At 44.4% G+C, this 8,298-nt stretch overlaps 1 protein-coding gene across 3 annotated transcripts in view; it reads right to left on the bottom strand.

The window, feature by feature from the left end:
* The window catches only part of ANKIB1 (ankyrin repeat and IBR domain containing 1), a 93,176-nt gene that overhangs the window by 71,041 nt on the left and 13,837 nt on the right, over window positions 1-8,298 (bottom strand). The gene's annotated exons all lie outside the window — the stretch shown is intronic.

Below are 8,298 nucleotides of genomic sequence, written 5' to 3'. Positions count from 1 at the left end.
GAGGGGTCCAGGAGTTTACGTGCCCAAGGAGACGCAAGGCAGCCTCCCAACCTTATTTAACAGCAAAGACGTGGCGGGCGAGATTCGAGGGTGCCCTTGGGCTGAACTGGCATGGGGAGAGGGCCTTAAGGAGATCACGGCCCTCCTAAAGGACCCCACCGTGACACCCTTCTTGAGAGCACGGAGGCAGAAAGGGATCTTGGAGTCATTATTGACTCCAAGATGAACATGGGCCGGCAATGCGAGGTCACGGTCGGCAGGGCTAACCGGACCTTATCGTGCATCCACAGGTGCATCTCAAGTAGGGCCAAGAAGGTGATCCTCTCCCTCTACGCGACACTGGTCAGGCCACAGCTGGAGTACTGTGTCCAGTTCTGGGCACCCCACTTCAAGAGGGATGTGGACAACATTGAGAGGGTCCAGAGGAGGGCCACCCACATGATCCGGGGACAGCAGGGCAGACCCTACAATGAGAGGCTATGGGACCTGAACCTGTTCAGCCTTCACAAGAGAAGGCTGAGGGGGGACCTTGTAACCGTCTATAAACTCACTAGGGGGGACCAGAAGGGTTTGGAAGAGACCTTGTTTCCCCCAGCGCCCCCCGGGATAACAAGAAATAACGGCCACAAGTTGTTGGAGAATAGGTTCAGATTAGACATCCGTAGGAACTACTTCACAGTTAGGGCGCCTAGGATCTGGAACCAACTTCCAAGGGAAGTGGTGCTGGGGGTCTTTAAGAAGCGGTTCGATGCCTACATGGCTAGGGTCACAGTTGAGCCCAGTTTCTCTCCTGCCCAGGCAGGGGGTCGGACTTGAAGATCTACAAGGTCCCTTCCAACCCTACTTCTATGATTCTATGATATGGTAAATCATGAGCTATTGGCGTTGGACTAATATCATGAATAGTTTGTATTATATATAAGTAGGTACAGAAGTGCCACTTAAAAGTGTGCTTATGGCTTACCTGTGCTAAAACTTCCTGGTTTGAAAAAAATGTAAAATACATCAATTCTGGATGAACTAAGTCTATGGGTGCCTATAGTAATTTGCCTACATGGTAAATTATGTTTATTTCAAGGTCAGAGTCTTCAAATTTGCCCCTCATTTCCATGCGGCCAGGGAGAGCAGGATCTGAGAGTAAGGAGTGGGGAAGGGGCTTCAGGGGGAAGAAGTTGGGGGGAGGCAGAGGACAAGGGGGCTTCCCCTGCTGCAGCAGTGGTAGGGGGAAAATTCAAGGAATACCTCCAATAATTAGATTCTATACTGGAGAATTATAACAACTTTATAAATATTTCATATATAGGATCTAATTTTCGGGATATCATCTTATATTCAGGGTTGTCTTATATCTAGTAAATACAGTATTTAAGTGCATTTACTTTTAAAAATGCCTCATGGATAGACTTTATTACCAAGGCTGTTCGTAACATGTTGATCTGTAGTAGAAAATTTAAGTTGTAGCCCCAGAGAAGTTCCATGCCTAAAAGATACAAATAATTTAAAAACACTGACTAGCAGGTACCCTTCCATCAATACTTTTAAATGGATATTCCCTGATCTTCAAGTCAGAATTCTTTAATGATTTTTACATAGTCTAGATCCAAGATCTGTGATGTGAAGTTGCAAATACAGACAAAGACATGGTAAGACATACGTAGGGATGAGGATTTGACAGAGAATATACCAAGCCCCTTCTGTAGTCCCAGAAGTGGCTGTGCACTCCTTGAACCAAACTGAAACAGGAACTGTTTGACTGTTAAGTATGAGAAATTGGGATGGTACTAAAATGAAAGGCTCCACAGGTGCCAAAAGCCTAGAACCAGGTAAGCAGGGCACAGCTAACCCTAGCACTATGGCTGTAAGAAGCCGGTTCCACAAAAATGGGTTTCTTAAAGAGTAAAAATTCTTCCTTTTAAAAATTCTCATCTAAACCCAAACTATCTGAACCTTAAAACTATTTTGAACAACAGACAGAATGCTGAGCAGTCTGAATGGCTGAATTTCTGAGAGACTGCATACTTTAAATGTCAGGAATATTTTAAATAATTCTTTTTCCTTGGCCTATCCGCTATAATAATTTGATTAATTTGTGTCTTTGTCATTCTGTCACCCTCAAAAAAAACATACTTGCACTCTTTTGGACTTTTAGTGATTGATTTCAATTAGTTATAGTGCACTGTTAGTATCCGAGCAAAAATTGTCCCTTAACACCCTTACTTTAACCCATAACATCCTTCCCAAGGTGAAGGAGAGAATAGATGACAACTGAATGCAGAAAGAATGGCAAGAGTAAGACAAAATGAAACAGATGAGCAAAGAGGATGCCGTAGAAGAGATGCAAAGGGTTCACAGAGGCCATAGAAGACAGGCTGAAATAGTAGACAACAACAGATTCAATGAAGATGAGATTGAGGAATGTAGTTGTGGACTGATGAAGGTGGTGTGCCAATTTTGTAACCCGTTAAAATTCCAAGCTGAAAGACTGTCAAATGGCCAATTCCGGAGTTGTCATAAGGGTAAAGTGATTCTGCCTCCAAGAAGACCATTTCCAGAGTATTTGTGGGATTTGATAATTAATCAGAACAACAAGCAGTACCACAACTTCATTCGATCATACAACAGTGCATTGCCTGTTGAGCAAAGATCATTGTGACAAGATGTAAGATTCACAGACCATCTGGAGAATTGAATCCAAATGCACTGTGCACGGAAAATTATCAATGTCTGAAGAAATATCCAAAGGAGTTTAGAGAGAAGATACTTGGAAATGTTGATGAATACTCATTGTATAGAAGACCAGGCAGAACAGCTCAAGTTGATAATGACACAATGGATAACAGAAACGTGGTACCCTACAACAATAGCCTATTTTTGCCTGCCATTTTGTGATGGGCTTTTATGCTAGTTATTTTATATCCATTACATCCACCCCAGTCAGTGCTCTCATGTGAAACACATAATGATAAAAGTAAACTCAGTGTAGGGCTTATTTTTTTCTGGCAGTGGGTATGGGCAAACATTTTAACAACTTTTAAATGGGGAGGAGAAGCTGCCACTTGGAAGCATGTATCAGCTGTTTTGATCTAACTGTTAACGCTTGCATGCACCCATTAAGATGCAAGTTAGTTAAACAGCCGTTACGTTGACCCTGAATGAAACAGGGTTAAAGCTGCAGTGGTTTTGCTACATTTGCATTGCTACAGATATGTGCAGAAGTAAATTTTACCATAAGAGTTTACTTTGGTAGCCTTTCATATGGATAAAATTTTACATTTCTCTATGCCAGTGGCAACACTGAGGAAGGGCAGGGGCAACTACCCTATGTGCCAACTTCGGATGGGGGGTAGGAGGCAAAGAAAACCAACTGCTGCCAGCAGCTGCACATTCACAATCACAAGCCGGAAGTTGCCATTTCCACTTTGCCCCATGTCCCTACATTGCTGCTTTATGTCTTAAATCTCAAGGGAGCAGGCGTCTTTATTGCAGGAGGCTTTCATTGTTTTCTCACACACCACTGAATGAAGTCTGCTCTACATCTTCAGGAGCCGAGTTGTTGTTGAGGGTTAGTAATATTACAGACTACATTCAATTTCCATTCCCAAAACACAGTTTTGAAATCACCACTTCATGATATATTATACTGTATAATTGAATTGCTATTCAAAAGCATGTGACTCACTTGGAATCAAGTTATAGTGTTTCTGTATCTTAGAACAGCATAATGTATGTGTACTGGACTATAAAAGCAGAGAGTCTTATCAGACACTTCTGATTATAATTTAGTAACAACAATGCATTACATGCACAAAACCCAGAAACCTTTATTACTGCAAAAACAAGAGTAAAGCAGGATAAATTAAAAGGAAAAATATATTTTGGTCAGCTCATCCATCTTATTTATTTATCTATTTTACAGTATGCTTCCCGCTAATCTCTGCCACAGTCTATTTAAATATTCCAAATTATTGGATTATTTCCATTTTATTATAATACTATTCTTACAATCTAATAGCTAGCTAAACTGTGCTTCCTGGTAAATTGTTAATCACACAAAAATCTAGAAATGCACTGTTAAAATTATCAGTTGTAACCCACACCCTTTATGCAGAATCATTATAAGATCTTTCATTAAGGTCTACAAATAGACACAAACTTGTTTCTCATATCCACGTGTGAGCCTTCCATGTCACAAGGGAGGTGTGCTAAGGCAATACCTTGAAACTGGCACTATAATTTAATTGTTCTGTGCATAAATGTGGAACTTTGAAGCTGTCAAACCAGTACCCTTCATAAGCACTGGCATTCGAGGAGAAAAACAAAAAACAGACACTGCAACATTGCTTTTCATGTATAATTTTTACAAATTATTCCATAGTACAATTACATTCTTGGAAAAAACACCTAACAAAACCCTTAATTCAAGAGGAAAGGATATATAATCAAATTAATATGCATCAAAGTATATGGTCTGCTTTTCAGATTCCCTATGATGTTTCAAATGGAAAGGCACTGTTCAGTAAGGATTATAACTTCTAATTATATACTATTTGAGACAATATATGTAACCTTTTCAGAAAAGTTTTATAAATAGGTCACAACAGGCCATGGCCTATATTAGGGGCCCAATCTATTCATTATTTATGAGTAGCTATAGCTGCTGCCAATTTGTTAGTGACTGACTGGGTTCAATCTGAAGCTTCAGTGCTGCACCTTGAGGGCGAGGGATGGGAGGTTTCAGCCATGCTGTGCCCAGCACTGAGCTATGGCGAGCCTGTGCTGCGGCGGTTAAGCTTCTGGAAAAATCTTTTTTGCCCCCTCCATGCTGACTTCCCCAAACAAAGTGTGTGTGTGATTTTGGGGGCATGTGGAAGTAGGTACAGTACCTCCTTCACAAAGCTTTTATTCATAGTCCTCTTCCAAGAGAACTATTAACTAGACTTGGGATAAATTCTTCCTTTCTTTTCTTTTTTTAAAAATTTTTTAAAGAACAAAGACATTAAAAATAATAAACATTGAGTTAACAAGATGTTCTTACCTTCATCATTTAAACACTGCTTTGTTACCTGGTTCTCATTCCCTCTCTCTGTCTAGCTAGACCAGGGTAGGGAAAAATATGGGCAGCAGGCCACATCCAGCTGGTGCCAACTGATTGGATCCAACCCACAGCCCACCAATTGATTGGATCTGACCTGCAGCTGCCCCCACAACATTCTGCATTGGGCCGAGACCCACCAACTCCTGCCAGGGTGGATAAAAATCAACGATCTTCTTTTTAATCAAAGAAGTTTTTTTTTCTTTTTTAATTTAAATTGGATTTTTTAGATTTAATCGTACTTTAATCATACTTAATCGTACATTCAAATCCAGGGGCATGTGCCCCCCATGCCTCTCCCAGGAGTGCATGCAGCAGAGGGGAGCTGCATCCCCCACACTGCTGGACGAGCTACCCACGACTGTCCCATAACCCACCCCAGCCCCAGAGCCCCATTCAGCCCAGCCCCTTTCTTTGCCCCTGCTCCACTCCCTCCCTTTCCATGGGGGCCTCGTTCTGCCCCCCCGCCCCTTCCATCTCTCACAACTTTAGTGCCAGTGCCAAGTCCTTGCACATGTAGACACCTGTCAAAAATCACTTAATGTACATTAACTTAATGCACATTAAATTTAGTTGCACTTAAATTCACATGTAGATGCGCCCATAGTATATCAGCTGGGTATACTATAAAAAGTGCAGGGAAATCACTGTTTTATTGCTGATGCTGTTGAAATTTGGAAGGAACCGAGTGAGACCTTGAAAAGAGAAATACTCAGTGACAGAGCTAAATTACAGACATTAAAAAAAACAAATGGATCAAGCACTTTCCATCTTATTTTCTTGCAAATAGTCTCAATACTTGGTACCAGCGTCAATCCTTAACTGCTGAAGAAGAGGAGATGGCTAAGACACATACAGCAATCATCCTCCATAATACTAACTATAATAAATGTCAGGGCTAAGGGCGAACCATTCAAGAAATATATATTTGCTGATGAGGTTTTAAAGAAAGTCATGCCAGTTAACTGGTGGAAATCACTTAAGCACCTGGATCCATCAGAGATTACTGAAGTGATTAGGGGTGCACCAATAAAGCTTTTCTGGGCTGATGGCAGATTATTAACCAGGCATATCGGCTGATACCAATTTGATAGCTGATTACAAGAACACAGCCTGGCAGCTTGGAGAGCACTGTCCAGTCGGTAAATCTGTGGGAGGGAAGGGCAGGAACATGGGTGGTGGGGGGGGCAGATCTAGACCCCCATGGTGAGGGATGGAGTGGGGCAGAGGCTGCCCATCTAGGGTGGTGAATACGACCCTGGGAGCCGGTGGCTCATCCACGGGGTGCAGGGGGAGGAGTGTGTACTCCCAGAGGCGGCACCGGTGCATGGGGTGAAGGCCGGCTGCCCGCTATGGGCTCAGAGCTAGGGGCCGTGTCAGCTGCTTCCCAGTGGGCCAGGGCTGCACTTGGGGCGGGAGGCAGTGGCACTGGGAGGGGTGGCTATGGGGTAGGCTACAGCCACCCCAAAACTTCCCATAGCCCCTTCTCCCAGCCCCGCTGCCATCTGCCCTGCCCCTAACCACCCTGAGCACAGCCCTGGCCCAGTCCCACCCACCAGGAAGAGGCCAGTGCAACCCCTGGCCCCAAGCCTGCAGAAAGCATCCTGCCCTCACCCTGCGCACAAATCCAGAGGGACACATGCCTCCCCTGGGAGTGTGTGCAGTGGCGGAGAGCTGCCCCCCCCTGCATCCCCTGGATGAGCCGCCTGCGACTCTACCTCACTCCCAGTGGGGTCACATTCACCACCCTGACTCTGCAGCACCTGCCCCTGCCACACCCCCTCCCTCACAATGGGGGCCTCGATATCTGCCCCCCCCCTTCTACCCCCCCCACAGACTCACTGGGCAGACGCTGCTCTCCAAGCTGCCGGGCTGCAATCCTGGCCATGTGCATGCTATGACTATGCGCATGCATTTATCAGTGACATTATTGGCTACACCAGCCAAAAAAAGTTGAGTGCAAATATTTACCTTTTATCAGTGCCAATCCAACATGCCACCAATATATCGGTGTACCTCTAGACGTGATAATCTAGCTTTTAACAGTAGCAGCTTCTTCTGCAGATGTAGAAAGAATATTTTCTTCCTTTGAACAAATTTATTCTAAATTGAGAAACTGCTTGGGAACGGAAGAAGCAGGAAAAATTGTCTTTCTTTTTCAGTCTATGAATAAACAGGAAGAAGATGATGAAGGCTGAATTTGCTGTATAACCCAAGTATTTTAAGTTTCTCACACTGACCTGGCTGAAATAATCTATTTAATTTTCACTAAAAACACATTTCACATTTATAATTAAAATGATATGTTTTTGTTGTTGAAGAAAAAAAATCCAAAATACATAAGCTTGTTGTTTTAAATAAAACAATTTAAATGTTTGTTGGTGTACCTTCTAAAAATGACACCTACATCTATCTCTGAGTTGTGAATAATATATACTAAGGTTATATCCAACAACAAATGCACTTTTTGCAGAAAACAATGATTAAATCAAAGCTTCCAGACCAGTGATTTAAATCACAATATAAAATTCACTCCGACTGCCCAACCCAGGACAGCTCGCGCCATGCTCCTGCATCTAGCCCTGGACCTGTCAAGTGCTCACATCTTTCTGGTGGAGCTCCCCCAGAGCAGCTGCAGCTGCTCAAGTGCTATTTGGCTCTCCCAACCTCTAGCGGCTCTTCCTCCTGCCCCTGCTGTGCCACTGCAGGCAGGGAAGAAGCTGCAGACTGGGGACTCCTGTCCCAGCACATGGGACTCCAGTTCCAGGGCTGCTTTCCACCTACTCCGCCCCACTGGCACAATGAGCAGTCATCTGCAGACAGCTGAGTGGGTGGAAGGGGGGCAGAAGCTGGAACTGAGTCCCCCCCCACACACAGAGGAGTGGCCTGGCTGCAGTGGCGCAGCAGAGGCAGGAGGAGGAAGAGCCACTGGAGGCAGGGAGAGTCAAGTAGCACTTGGGCAGCTGCATCTGCACTGGAAATAGCCCTGCTGGGAAGTTATGTATGCTGGCTGGGGTTGGGTCGGGCTGGCACAGAAGGGAGCATGGTACAGACTGCTCCAGTTGGGAGCTGCCAGGGCTCGGCCCCATGTGAAGCGCGGTGGACCAGATGGGTGGGTGGACTGCATCTGCACAACCTGGGTGAATTCTGCTGCACACACACCCTGCCACTTCCTTTCCCACCCCCAGGGCTTAGTGCACAGGCAG

This window comes from Alligator sinensis, unplaced genomic scaffold (assembly GCF_000455745.1).
Source record: "Alligator sinensis unplaced genomic scaffold, ASM45574v1 scaffold1011_1, whole genome shotgun sequence".
NCBI lineage: Eukaryota > Metazoa > Chordata > Crocodylia > Alligatoridae > Alligator > Alligator sinensis.
The sequence above is the reverse complement of the archived record's forward strand: the minus strand, read 5'-3'. Positions and strand labels throughout refer to the sequence as shown.